General features: G+C 38.4%; 1 protein-coding gene across 1 annotated transcript in view; it reads left to right on the top strand.

The window, feature by feature from the left end:
* LOC122491443 (cell surface glycoprotein CD200 receptor 2-like) overlaps positions 1 to 15,063 on the top strand; it is a 141,200-nt gene that overhangs the window by 98,803 nt on the left and 27,334 nt on the right. The gene's annotated exons all lie outside the window — the stretch shown is intronic.

Raw genomic sequence — 15,063 nt, 5'->3', positions numbered from 1 at the left:
AGGTCAGTCTTTTATTAAAATAAGGCGTTCAACTGTTTGAACATGGCCTCCTGACATTATGGAAGGTAATTTGCTTTACTGAAAGTCTACTCATATTAATGTTAATCTTATCTATAAAAAATACTTTTGGGGCGCCTAGGTGGCTCAGTCAGTTAAGTGTCTGACTTCGGCTAAGGTCATGATCTCACGGCTTTGTGAGTTCCAGCCCCACATTGGTCTCTGTGCTGACAGCTCAGAGCCTGGAACCTGATTCAAATTCTGTGTCTCCCTCACTCTCTGCTCCTCCCCCACTCACATTCTGTCTCTCTCCCTCTCTCAAATATAAATAAACATTAAAAAAATTTTTAAAAATACTTTCACAGAAACATCGAGAACACATAAAATGGACACATAAATTTAGCGATCACTGTGAGAAAAGGGGAGGAAAAGAAGAATGGACTATTCTCAATCTGGTTCCAAAATTCTCGTGAAAGTACTCTCATTTGCGCAGCTGGGTGAGGTGCCCACCAGTGGATCAAACAACTTTAATCAGGAGATGGATCTGGAGAAAACACTATACTCAGTCCCCATCATGTGAGGTACCCATGATGGAACAACCACTGTGGCTAGGAGAGGAGTGGAGGCAGGGTTTCCCTGGAGAAAATTATTGTCAAGTACAGAACAAAGTGTCTCAAAAATGGGAAATTATTGATTAAAAGCCTACAATGTAATTTTATTTTTTTTTTAATTTTTTTTCAACGTTTATTTATTTTTGGGACAGAGAGAGACAGAGCATGAACGGGGGAGGGGCAGAGAGAGAGGGAGACACAGAATCGGAAACAGGCTCCAGGCTCTGAGCCATCAGCCCAGAGCCTGACGCGGGGCTCGAACTCACGGACCGCGAGATCGTGACCTGGCTGAAGTCGGACGCTTAACCGACTGCGCCACCCAGGCGCCCCAGTAATTTCAGCTTTTGTATGAGGTTTTCATTATATCAGAGAAGCTGTGGAAGAATGAAAAAGGAGTGTATGGAGAATTTCACTCAAGGATAATCTCCCCAGCCTCTCTTTTATGTCCTTCTCCACCATTATGAGTATGTCCAGAAGAATAATGCAGAATTTGGTTTAAGAAGCCATATTTTAAATGATGTTTACTTTTTAATAATTATAATAAACATGATTTAATAATTTAAGTGTACACTTCTATACAAGCAGTAAGCTGGCTTGAGTAGTGTACTTTTAAATTAATTCTTATGGTTTTAGGAGAAGGATAAAGTATATATATATATATATATACTTTTTAAATTTTTTCATATTTATTTTTGAGAGAGAGAGAAAGACAGAGTGCAAGCAGGGAAGGGGAAGAGAGAGAGAGAGAGACAGAATCCAAAGCAGCTCCCAGGCTCTGAGCTGTCACCACAGAGCCCGATGTGGGGCTCGAACTCACTAACTGTGAGATCATGACCTGAGCTGAAGTCGGATGCTTAACCGACTGAGCCACCCAGGTGCCCCAAGAAATGTTTAAAATAAAGTCACAGAAGTGAATTTCATGAGCTATGAGATATCCTTAAACCACACACACACACACACACACATATATGTATGTATATACACACACACACACACACAGATACATGATTTTATACTTTTATGTATATATCTATACTTATTTTCAATAAACTTTAGTTTTTAGAGCAGTTTAAGTTTACAGCAAAATGAGTAGAAATTCCAGAGTCCGCAACAACCCCTGCCCTACTACAGGCACCCCCTCCTCCCCTGCCTCCATCACTTACGCCACCCAGGTACACCTGGGATAGTCGATGAGCCAATGGTAATACAACATTATCACTCAAAGTACATAGTTTAATGAAGGGTCACTCTAGGTGTACATTCTGTGAGTTTTGGTAACTGTGCAGATGGCAGGGATCCCCCATTGTAGTTTCGCACAGAGTAGTTTCATTGTCCTGAAAGTTCTCCAGGCTTCACCTATTCCTCCCTCCCTCCACCCTAACCTCTAACAACCCCTGATCTTTTCACTGTCCCCATAGTTTTACCTTTTGCAGAATGTCATGTACTTGGAATCAGATAGAACTTGGCATTCTTGGAGCGCCTGGGTGGCTCAGTTAGTTAAGTGTCTGAATTTGGCTCAGGTCATGATCTCATGACTCATGAGTTTGAGCCCCATGTCGGGCTCTGTACTGACAGCTCGGAGCCTGGAGCCTGCTTCAGATACTGTATCTCTGTCTCTCTCTGCCTCTCCCCTGCTCAAGTTCTGTCTCTCTTCAATCTCTCTCACAAAAATAAATAAACACTAAGAAAAAAATAATGTAGCATTTTTAGACTGGCTTCTTTCACTTAGTAATATGCATTTAATTTCTTCTGTGTCTTTTCATGGCTTGGCAGCTCATTTCTTATTAGTGCTAAATAATATTCCACTGTCCAGATGGACTATAGTTAAATCATATGTTTTTTGTGTCTATATCTACAGACCAGTCACCACTAAACTTAAATATTGTGTATATCACCTTCTCTGTTTTTATTATCTTGGTCATTGTGGGATCCATTTGCCTTTTGAAAATTTGCAGGTATTGACTGTTTTTTTCTCCCTCACCTTTATTGGGCCAGAAGGAGTCATAAAAGGGGAACTGACAGATGAAATTAATATGCTAACATCAACTTCCCATCAAGAAGCACATCCTAAATGTGTTAGATTTAGACTACTCCAAATGACAAGAGGGACTTGCTTGGTTACTTAGGCGTGCAAGCACAGTGAATTATACCACTTAGGATAGGATCTTGGGAGAGATTGTGTATGCTAAATTTCTATACCCGGAAAGAAGTACAATAATTTATTTTGTGTTACATGTGTAACATATATTAGGCTTCTGTTTCATAATTCCACTTCCTTTTCCAAAATCTGGAATTATCTTGTCTATGTGTATTAACCACAAGCATCATTCTTATTTCTGGTAGTTCAGTTCTGATTTACTATGGATTCTATAAAAAATGAACCACACTTGTCAATAGTATACTATTTTGTTTTCCCATTTTTACCTAAATACTGATGTTTCCTTCATTCACTCCAGCTTATTTTTATATTTTGCAGAAAATGCTAGTTAAAAAAAAAAAGAAGCAACTTTAGTTGTTGAGGAGGTAAGATAACATTAAAAAGAATATTTGCAAAAATTTAAGCCGTAAAGTCAAAATATAGCCATATTTTTAATTTGCCTCATATTAGTATTTTAATTAGAAAGTAAAAATTCTAGGGCGCCTGGGTGGCGCAGTTGGTTAAGCGTCCGACCTCAGCCAGGTCACGATCTCGCGGTCCGTGAGTTCGAGCCCCACGTCAGGTTCTGGATGGCTCGGAGCCTGGAGCCTGTTTCCGATTCTCTCTGCCCCTCCCCCGTTCATGCTCTGTCTCTCTCTGTCCCAAAAATAAAAATAAAAAACGTTGAAAAAAAATTTAAAAAAAAAGAAAGTAAAAATTCTAATTTTATAATGCTAATATTCAGGTGTACTTATTTTGTTAATTATCGACCATGTACTCTTTATACATACCCTAAACCATATTTTCATTTTAAGAACTATATCTTAGAAAACACAGAATGCCTCATTTAGACTATAATCTTTAGAGAAACTGAATTGGTCTTTCCTTCCTCATGAAACCATCTCTAATTCTTGACTTTCCTTTTTTAATACCATCATCATTTTCCTCTTATGTGGTCTTTATTTATATTTATAATTATTTATTTATTTCTTCTTATTTATTTCTTATTTATTTCTTCTTTATTTATTTGTATGTTTATAATACTGTATTTATATTTATCCTGATTTTTCTGTGCTTATATTCTGCTCCCCCCCATCTTTTTAGATGTTACAGAGCTTTAAAAGTTCCATTTTTATTGTACTAGAAATTATACACTACATTTCTATTCTTTTGAGATTTCACTCCAAAGTTTATGCTTTGGACCATCACCTGCAAAGAATGAAATTTGATCTTTATCTGACACCATATTAAAAAACTAACCCCATTGTATCAAAGTCTTAAGTATGATTTCTAAAATGATCAAAATCTAAGAAGTGTAAGGTATTAACTCTATCTTTAGATTTGGCAATGATTTTTAGATATGGCATCAAAAGTCCAAGGATCCGAAGAACACATAGAGAAATTACAGTTTATCGAAATTAACAGTTCTTGTCTACAAAGTTTTGTGTATCAGAATACATATCAAGAATGAAAAACAGCCCATAGAATGTGAAAAAATAATTGCAAATAATAAATCTGATAAGATTTAAGTATTCCAGAATATATAAAAAATTTTTTACTGCTCAAATCAAACAACCTAATTAAACACTGGGTGAAGACCTTTAATAGGCTTTTTTCCAAGGAACATTTACAAACAGTCAGTGATAGTTGGCTAATAACACATGATAACATCGTCAGTGTTATTCATTACTAGGGAAAGGCAAATGAAAACTACAGTGAGATCTCTTCACACCAAATAGGATGGCTAATCATTCTGAAAATAACAAGTGTAGGCAAGGATTGGAGGAATTGGAATGCTCATGTATTGTTGGTAGAAAAGCTCCATGGTGTTACTATGATGAACAACAATTTGGTGAGTGTGTAATAACTGAAACATAGAATTACACATGGTTTAGCAATTCCACTTGTAGGTACATAGCCAAGAGAGTTGAAAAAAGGTGTTCAAACAAAAACTTGTATGCTAATGTTCATAGGAGCACCGTTCACAGTAGTCAAAGTAGGAATCAATCCAAATCTCATCAGTTGTTGGATGTATACACAAAGGTGGTATATCCATACAAGGGAATGTTATTAAGTTATGGAAAGAAAAGAAGTACTGATACATGCCACAACATGGATAAACCTTTAAAATACTATGCTACATGAAAGAAGCCAGACATAAAATACCAAATATCATATGATGCCATTTATCTGAAATATCTAGAATAGGCAAATCCATTGAGACAGAAAGCAGATTAATGATTGCCAGGGTGTGTGGGGTGAATATTTATGATAGCAGAGTTTCTTTTTAGGGTGATGAAAATCCTCTGGAACTTTGTAGTGGTGATGATTTCTTTAAATTGGGAATTACTAAATAGCACTGAATTGTACACTTTCAAATGGATAAAATGGTAAAATTTGAGTTATGCATAATTGCCACAATAAAAAAAAGTTTGTTTTAGTTACTTGTAACACCCAAGGGGAAGTTATTTAGGCATAATTATGAAAGAGAGAATGGAATTTTCTTTTAATTTTTATTTTTTAAATTCAATTTTTATTTTGAGATGATTGCAGATTCACAAGTAGTGGTAAGAAATAATCTAGAGGAATCCTATGTGCCTTTAACCCAGTTTCCTCCAGTAGTAGCATTTTGCAAACTATAGTACAAAAACAACTAGGATTTTGACATTGATCAAGATACAAAACAGTTCCATCACATCATCTTCAAATAGGAACAGATTTTTTTTTTCTTTTCTCATCTGTATGCCCTGTATTTAATTTTACTGCCTTATTACACTGGCTAGAACTTTCAAAATTATATTGAATAAGAATCATAAGAGCAGGCATCCTTGCCTCATTCTCTCTTTTAGGTGGAAAACATTCAATTTTCCACAATTAATTAATATGTGAGCTGTAGGTTTTTATAGATGCTCTTCATCAAAATGGGGAAGTTTCCTTTATTCCTTTTTCTTTGAGAGGTTTTATCATCAATTTGTGTTATGGTAATAGATATGTTGAAGCCCTAATGCCCAGTGTGAGGGTATTAGGATGTAGGGCCTTTAATGAGGTCATCAGGGTGGGGCCCTAATCTAATGTAACTATTAGTTTTCAAGAAAGAAGAGACACCAGAGGTGTCTCTCATGCAAGCACCTAGGCAGAAGAAAGCCATCTGAAAACAATACAAGAAAGAAGCTGTCTCTTAGAAAGAGAAAACTTAACAGAACCTTGCTGGTACCTTGATTTTAGACATCTATCTTCCAGAGCTGTGAGATAATAAATTTCTCTGAAGTCACTAAGTTTGTGATATTTCGCCACAGCATCCAGAGTGGACTTATACAACTGGTTGTTGAATTTTGTTAAGTGCTTTTTCTGTGCTTTAGTTACCTGTCACATGGAAGAGAAAAAAAAAAGAAACTTTAAGGAAACTTACAGAAAATGGAATTTTCTTTTTTCGTTTTTTGTTTTTGTTCTTGTTCTTGTTCTCCTTCCTCTTCCCCTTCTTCCCCTTCTCCTTATTTTCCTCTTCCTCCTCCTCCCCTCCCCCTTCTTTTCCTTCTTCCCTTTCTTCCTTTTTTCCTCTTCTTCTTCCTCTTCTTCTTCTTATTCCTATGTTGTTACCCAAATCATGCATTTAAATTCTACTGCAAAATTTGAGTAAACAATTCCAGAAGAATTCAAAGTTTATGTATATTTTGATGGCTGTATTATAAACTGTATCTCTACCATTTAAAATTGTATGTTGAGGAATAGTTCAGAATAATTTTTGACAATATTCTCACATTCTGTGAAAGGATTAAATATATTTGTTCTTTTAAGAAATAATGTTATCCAGAAAAGTTTTGAGCATCATAAGGACCATAAAAACAAATAATGCTCTAGAATATCACATTCAATATCTTATTTGTCAGCCACAAGGGCTGGTGACTACTTGAAATGTGGTCAATCTCAGTTGAGATGTAAGATGCGACAAGCTGTCTTGGGAGATGTGCTAAGGACATGTGCAACTGGCCATCTGCAATGGTAGGAATGAAAAATGGCACTATTAGTTTGGAAGAGTATTAGGTTTTTAGGGCTGCCTCAATCAATTACCACAAACAAAGTGGCTGAAACATCAGAAATGATCATGTCACAGCTCTGAAGGCTAGAATTCCAAGATCACGGTGTCAGCAGGGTGGGTTTTTTCTAAGCGCTATTTGAGATAGTTTTCCCAGTGCTGTTTTTGTTCATTTTTGAGGCCCTGGCTAGAGGCAGTTAGTTCCCCTTGTTGAGCACTTAAGTCCACGTCTCAATGACTTCCTTATGGTGGCTCCTACTCTGGGTCAACATGTACCTACCCTGATTGCCCCAGGACCCAACACCAGACAACTAGAGATAGCACTTGTGCCCTGGATCCCATGAAATCATTCAAATTAGCCAATGCATGAGAAATCAGGAAACCTAGTAAACTCTGCCTTATGTAAGCTTCTCCCTACAGTTCTCACTGTCACCCTGAACCTGGTTCATCCCTGCATGGCCAAGAATGGCAGGTGTCTTTCATTTGGAATTATCATAGTTTGCCTTTCATCTGAGTGTCATTATGTTGTGTCCCATCATCAAAAAAAATCTTTGATCTTATAAAACATTGGCACTGTGGGCAAGATTGCATGGCCACAACTGCTTACTCTTGCATAGCTTCTTGGGGGTCTGCTTTTGCCTTACTAATTTATTCCAGACCACCAGGAGAACAGCTTGGGAAGGAAGTGTTGCCTGTTGGTAAGCATGTGCTTTAACTTGCAGCTTGCTGCTGTGTCTGCTGATGGTTTCCATGTGTCTCCTTAGCCAGATTTTCTTGGTGTTGGAAGATTAAGAAAAAACAAACAACAGTCCTAAATGGCTAGACTCCACTTCCAGGATACTGTCACCTAAGGGCAATGGGACCAATAGGAAACACGGGCCACACTTTCCAGGGTGCAGCCATAAGTTGTGTTTTCAGTCTGCTATAGACTGCATATTTGTGTCTCCCTCACCCCGATTTTTGTATTGAAACCTATTTTTCTGATGTGATGGCAATTGGAGGCAGGGACTTTGGGAGCTAATTAGGTCATAAGGACATAGCCTTCATGAGTGGGATGAGTGACCAGAGAGACCGCAGAGAGCTAGCTCATCCTTTCTACCATGTGAGGACACAGTGAAAAATTGGTCTATGAACTAGAAATCAGCTTCTCAGCAGATACCAGATTTGCTGGTGCCTTGTGCTTGAACCTCCCAGCCCCCAGAACTGTGAGAAATAAATTTCTACTGTTTATAAGTCACCTCGTCTGCAGTGTTTTGTTGTAGTAGCCTGAAAAGACTAAAATAGTAGGCATACACACTCTGTCTGACACAATAAGTAATCAACTAAAATTAAATAAATAAATACATAAATATACACATTATTTCATAAAATTGATAAAATCAGAACCCTGAGCTTCAGGTAAAATAGTTAATATGGCTCAGTGTAAGTTAAAACAGGTCCCTTAATGATTGAAACATTCTATAGGACCTAATCAATAAAAAGGTCATTATTCCCACTGACTCCCCGTTTGACAGCTCAGTTTGGCCTGTTCTTAAATCCACAAAGAATGAATGGTGCCTCATGCTAGATTATTCCAATCTTAATGACATTGCTGCCCCCCTTACAGCAATGTTCAGTGTTCAATACAGCAATGTTCAATATCGAACATTATTAAAAATAGTAACGTCATCTAATATGTTTTATTCAGTGTTTATTTCAACAGCTTCTCAGTTTGTTGTCAGCTCCAAAGGAACACAGTATACCTTTACTGGACTGCCCATGGAGTACCTCAGCAGCTCTGCCATTACACACAGGTTTTGCAGGCAGGACTCTTTAAATAATTTATTTACTTATATTCAAGTTAGTTAACCTATGGTGTAGTATCGGTTTCAGGAGTAGAACTGAGTGATTCATCACTTACATATAACACCCAATGGTCATCTCAACAAGTGCCCTTAATGCCCATCATCCATTTAGCCCCCATCTCCCACCCCTCTGATTACCCTCAGTTTGTTTTCTGTATTTAAGAGTCTCTTACAGTTTACCTCCCTCTCCTTTTTCCTTCTCTTCCCCTATGTTCATTTGTTTTGTTTCTTAAGTCCACATATGAGTGAAATCATATGATATTTGTCTTTCTCTGACTGACTTAGTACAGCCAGTCTGTAAAACAGGGTGGAGGTTCCTCAAAAAATTAAAAATAGAGCTATTCTACGACCCAGCAATTGCACTACTAGGTACTTATTCAGGCAGAATTTTAACTGTATCCACCTTTCTTCATGAACACAAGTACGACATTACATGAATAACATTCTCATCCAAGGAGTTTTGTTTAACATAATCAGTAAGGACATATAAATCCAACGTCTTTTAATACTTTTTGGGTTCTGGAGGCAAGATATTCCTCATTTACTAATTTCACTTAATCTCCCGGAAGCTGCTACCTATAAATGAGGTCATGTTAAGTGACATCCAGCCCCAACAAAAGGTTCCACCATACATCTGAATTAAAATCAAAAGGCCCTCCCAAGAGTAGTCTCAGAGACTCACTCACTGTACGGTCTTTAGCTGCCTCTTTTCATACCTCCTGGAATCTTTGGGCTGATGGCCATAAATAGCCCACAAGTTTCTGACACAAAAACCTGCCCCTCCCCATTTGTTTAGTTCATAATCCTAATATACAATCTGTTCTCTGGCAAAATGTTCATCCTTACACTCCCATGTCCAAGGAAAATCTGGGAGAGGCTATTACCATCTGTGTCATTCTAAAAAGTTAATGGATGTTGTTTCTTTCCCCAGGAAACAACTGCCTTATACGGGTCCATTCCCACCACCCCGCACCCCCTCCCCCCCCCAGCGGTGGGGGGAGAGGCAGCCACTCCCTGGTGCCTTCTCCTGCTTTCCACCTCTAGTTTGTCATCACAGCCTCCCACATTGCATCTCCTCTTGGTTAGAGCTTGCCCTTCCTCTTGGTTACAAATGTCACTAATCATTACATGCTCCTTACAGAACTATATATAGTTCATATCCTCCAGCAATGTATCTGCTGGACTTGCCACCTTGAACCAAGTAACTCACCAAAATATTATCATCATAAAATGTATAACTCAGGGAGCAAGGGCCAAGATGGCGGAACAGCATGGAAGTTTTTTTTGCGTCTCTCGTTGCTGAAATGCAGCCAGAGCAACACTAAACCATCTTGCACACCTAGAAAACTGCTCTGAGGATTAGTACAACAACCTGCACAACCTGAACCACAGAACTCGGCAGATACACAGTGCAGAGAGGTGAAGTGGGGGAGAGAGAAGCCACAGAGGGCAGGGAGCTGTTTTTGCTTGAGAAGAGAGGATGGAGACAGGGGGAGAATATGGGAAAAGCACTCCCCCCCCCCCCCATAATCAGCTGGGGAGAAAGTAGAAACAGCCACAGGGACTGAACAAAAAAGGGAGAAAGGAGAAAAAAGAGGTTTTAAATTCCATCAAGACTCATAAACAGGGGGAGCACAGAGTCTGAGGCTCTGCAGCTTGATACCTGGCGGTGTTCTGGTGGGAAGGATGAATTCCCAGGAGCAGAGAGTGAGGTCCAAGGGGTTCATGGCCACACAGGGAATGGTGGTTCCACTGCGGGGAGAACATTTAGTAGAGGCTGTGTGGCCACCCCACGGGCAAAGGTTCCAATGGACCCCAGAGAACAACCACATTCTCTGGCGTTGGAACAAGGATGTTAAGGGTGAAGCCTGGTGCTGGATGTGTGTTGTGATTTTCCATAAACCCTGAAACACTGCTTTTACAAGATTGTGTGAACTTTTTCTGGGGTAGGCTGGCACCCAGCCACAGTCTCTTCACACAAGCAGCAGCACAGTCTCATGAACGTTCCTGGGGATGGACCATACTGGCCATTGCTCAGTGAGACCCTCCCCCAGAGAATCTGAGCAGGTCAAAGCCACAGTTCCTCAGAAGTGGGGTGGGGGGGGGTGGAGGGAGGGGCCAACATGGTGGAGAAGTAGGGAGATCTGAAGTTCCCTCCTCTTTCAAACAAAGCCATCTTGAGGTCAAAGGACTTTGAACCCCAAGACTCCTGAAGGAAAAGAGGCAGAGTGGCTTCCAGGGACCCACTGGGACAACCTGATGAGCCATAGGTGGGGTGGCTTCAGGGAACAGATCAAGGGCCCACAGTGGAGGTGGGACATGCCTATACCAAACCACGCCCCTCTGCGCCTTGTAAGTGTGTATCTATGGGAGCGAGATTGACACTGATGAACCAGACAGCTCTCTTCCAGACCAAGGCTGTTGCATTGCCTGGTTTAATTCTCAGACAATTCTTATTGTCTGAGAGTTTGTTTGCTTGTGTGTTTTTGTTTTCTGTTTGTTTTTTGTTTGTATGTTTGTTTTCCTTTCCAGGACTACTTCAAGGAACATATCAAAGCACACCTGGTGGAGGGTCCAAAACATCACTACGAGTAGGGAGATAAAGTAACCAAAGTCACAACAACAGAGAGCAAGTAACACTCTCCAAAAAACACCTCCTGAAGGGCCAGGCCCTAGACAGTATATGACCCCTTTTCAATATAGTCGTGCTCTCAGGAGCAGGGCACATAACGAGCTATTAAAATTATAAGGGACAGAAAACTAGCAAAATGATGAAATGGAAGAATTCTCCTCAAAGAAATTCCAGGAAGAAATGACAGCTAAATAATTGCTCAAAACAGATATAAACAATATAACTGAACAAGAATTTAGAATAATAGTCATAAGATTAATTGCTGGGCTTGAAAAAAGCAAAGGAGACAGCAGAGAATCTATTGTTGCAGAGATCAAGGAACTAAAAAATAGTCATGATGAATTAAAAATGTTGTAAATGAGGTGCAAAATAAACTGCAGGCAGTGACAGCAAGAATTGAAGAGGCAGAAGGAGGAATAGGTGAAATAGAAGACAAAATTATGGAAAAAGAAGAAGTTGAGAAAAAGAGAGATAAAAAAAATTCTGGGTCATGAAGGGAGAATTAGAGACCTAAGTGATTCAATGGAATGGAATAATATCCATATCATAGGAGTTCCAGAAGAAGAAGAGACAGAGAAAGGGGCCAAAGCTGTACTTGAACAAATCAGAGCTGAGAGCTTCTCTGATCTGAAGAAGGAAACAGACATTGAAATCCAGGAGGCACAGAGAACTCCCTTCAGAGATAACTTGAATCCATCTTCTACATGACATACCACAGCAAAACTGACAAAATACAAAGGTAAAGAGAATTCTGAAAGCAGCTAGGTATAAATGGAACTTAACCTACAAGGGTAGACACATAAGGGTAGTAGCAGACCTATCTACTGAAACTTGGCAGGCCAGAAAGGAGTGGCATGAAATTTCAATGTGATGAACAGAAAAAATATGCAGCCGAGAATCCTTTATCCAGCAAACTTGTCATTCAGAATAGAAGGAGAGATAAAGGTTTTCCCAAACAAAAACTGAAGGAATTCACCACCACTAAACCAGCCCTATAAGAGATCCTAAGGGGGACTCTGTGAGTGAAATGTTGCAAGAACAACAAAATACCAGAGACATCACTACAAGCATGACACCTACAGATAACATAATGACTCTAAACCCATATCTTTCAATACTAACACTGAATGTAAATGGACTAAATGCTCCAATCAAAAGACTTAGGATATCACAATGGATAAAAAAAAATAGGACCCATCTATTTGCTGTCTACAAGAGACTCATTTTAGACCTCAGGACACCTTCAGATTGAAAGTGAGGGGATGGAGAACTATCTATCATGCTACTGGAAGTCAAAAGAAAGCTGGAGTAGCCATGCTTATATCAGACAAACTAGATTTTAAACTAAAGTCTGTAGCAAGAGATGAAGAAGGACATTATAGCATAATTATGGGGTCTATCCATCAAGAAGATGTAACAATTATAAATGTTCATGTCTATGCACCAAATTCAGAAGCACCAAAATATATAAAACAATTAATCAAAAACATAAGGAATCTTATTGGTAAGAATGTGGTAATTGCAGGGGACTTTAATACTCCACTTACAACAATGGGTAGATCATCTAGACAACAAATCAATAAAGAAACAATGGCCCTGAATGATACACTGGACCAGATGGACTTGACAGATATATTTAGAACTTTTCATTCTAAAGCAGCAGAATATACATTCTTTTCAAGTGCACATGGAACATTCTCCACGATAGATTACATACTGGGTCACAAAACAGCCCTCAAAAATATGAAAGAATTGAGATCATACCATTCACACTTTTAGATTACAATGCTATAAAACTTGAATTCAACCACAGGAAAAAGTTGGAAAACCTCCAAATGCATGGTTAAAGAACATCTTACTAAAGAACTAATGTGTCAACCAGGCAATTAAAGAAGAAATTTAAAAATATATGGAAACAAATGAAAATGAAACAAAACAATCCAAAACCTTTGGGATGCAATGAAGGCAGTCCTAAGAGGAAAATTGCAATCCAGGTCTATCTCAAGAAACGAGAAAATCCCAAATCCAAAACCTAACAGCACACCTAAAGGAACTAGGTCCTAAAGGAACTAGAAGCAGAACAACAAAGAAACCCCAAAGCCAGCAGAAGAAGAGAAATAATAAAGATTAGAGCAGAAATAAACAATATAGAATTAAAAAAAACAGTAGAACAGATCAATGAAAAGAAAAGTTGGTTTTTTGAAAAAAAAATTGATAAACCTCTAGCCAGACTTCTCATAAAGAGAAGAGAGAGGACCCAAATAGATAAAATCACAAAAGAAAATGTATTTATCACAACCAATCCCTCAGAAATACAAGCAATTATCAGAGAATACTATGAAAAAATATATGCTAACAAACTGGATAACCTGGAAGAAATGGAAAAATTCCTAGACACCCACACACTACCAAAACTCAAATGGGAAGAAATGGAAAATTTGAACAGAGCCATAACTAGTGAATAAATTGAATCAGTTATCAAAAATCTCCCAACAAATAAGAGTCCTGGGACAGATGGCTTCCCTAGGGAAATCTACCAGACATTTAAAGCAGAAGTAATACCTATCTTTCTCAAGCTGTTCCAAAAAATAGAAATGGAAGGAAAATGAAGCCAGCATTACCTTGATTCCAAAACAAGACAGAGACCCCACTAAAAGAGAATTACAGGCCAATATCCCTGATGGACCTGGATGCAAAAATTCTCAACAAGATACTAGCAAATCGAATTCAACAGCATATAAAAAGAATTATTCACCATGATCAAGTGGGATTCATTCCTGGGCTGCAGGGCTTGTTCAATATTCACAAAAAATCAATGTAATACATCACATTAATAAAAGAAAGGAAGAACCATATGATCCTCTTAATAGATGCAGAAAAAACATTTGACAAAATACAGCATCCTTTCTTAATAAAAACTCTCAAAAAATCGGGATAGAAGGAACATACCTTAACATCATAAAAGCCATATATGAAAAGCCCACAACAAATATCATCCTCAGTGGGGAAAACTGAGAGCTTTCCCCTTGAGATCAGGAACATGATAGGGATGTCCACTCTCACCACTATTGTTTAACATAGTGTTGGAAGTCCTAGCATTAGCAACCAGAAAACAAAATGAAATAAAAGGCATCAAAATCGGCAAGGAAAAAGTCAAACTTTCACTTTTTGCAGACGACATGATACTCTACATGAAAAACCCAAAAGACTTCATCAAAAGACTGCTAGAACTGGGTACAAAATCAGTGTACACACATCTGTTGCTTTTTTATACACCAATAATGAAGCAACAGAAAGATAATTAAAGAAACTGATCCCATTTACAATTGCACCAAGTATCATACAATACCTAGGAATAAACCTAACAAAAGATGTAAAGATCTGTATGTTGAAAATTATAGAAAGCTTATGAAGGAAAATGAAGAAGACACACAAAAAATGGAAAAACATTCCATGCTCATGGATTGGAAGAATAAATATTGTTAAAATATCAATATTACCCAAAGCAATCTACACATTCAATGCAATTGAACAAACAATCCTAAAATTTGTATGGAACCACAAAAGACCCTGAATAGCCAAAGTAATATTGAAGAAGAGAACCAAAGCAGGAGGCATCACAATCCCAGACTTTAGCCTGTACCCCAAAGCTGTAATCATCAAGACAGTATGGTACCGGCACAAAACAGACACAAAGACCAATCGAATATAATAGAGAACCCAGAATTGGACCCACAAATGTATGGCCAACTAATCTTTGACAAAGCAGGAAAGAGCATCCAATGGAAAAAAGACAGTCTCTTTAGCAA

Source organism: Prionailurus bengalensis, chromosome C2, assembly GCF_016509475.1.
Source record: "Prionailurus bengalensis isolate Pbe53 chromosome C2, Fcat_Pben_1.1_paternal_pri, whole genome shotgun sequence".
Classification (NCBI taxonomy): domain Eukaryota; kingdom Metazoa; phylum Chordata; class Mammalia; order Carnivora; family Felidae; genus Prionailurus; species Prionailurus bengalensis.
Note: the sequence above shows the minus strand (reverse complement) of the source record. Positions and strands in the feature narration are given on the sequence as shown.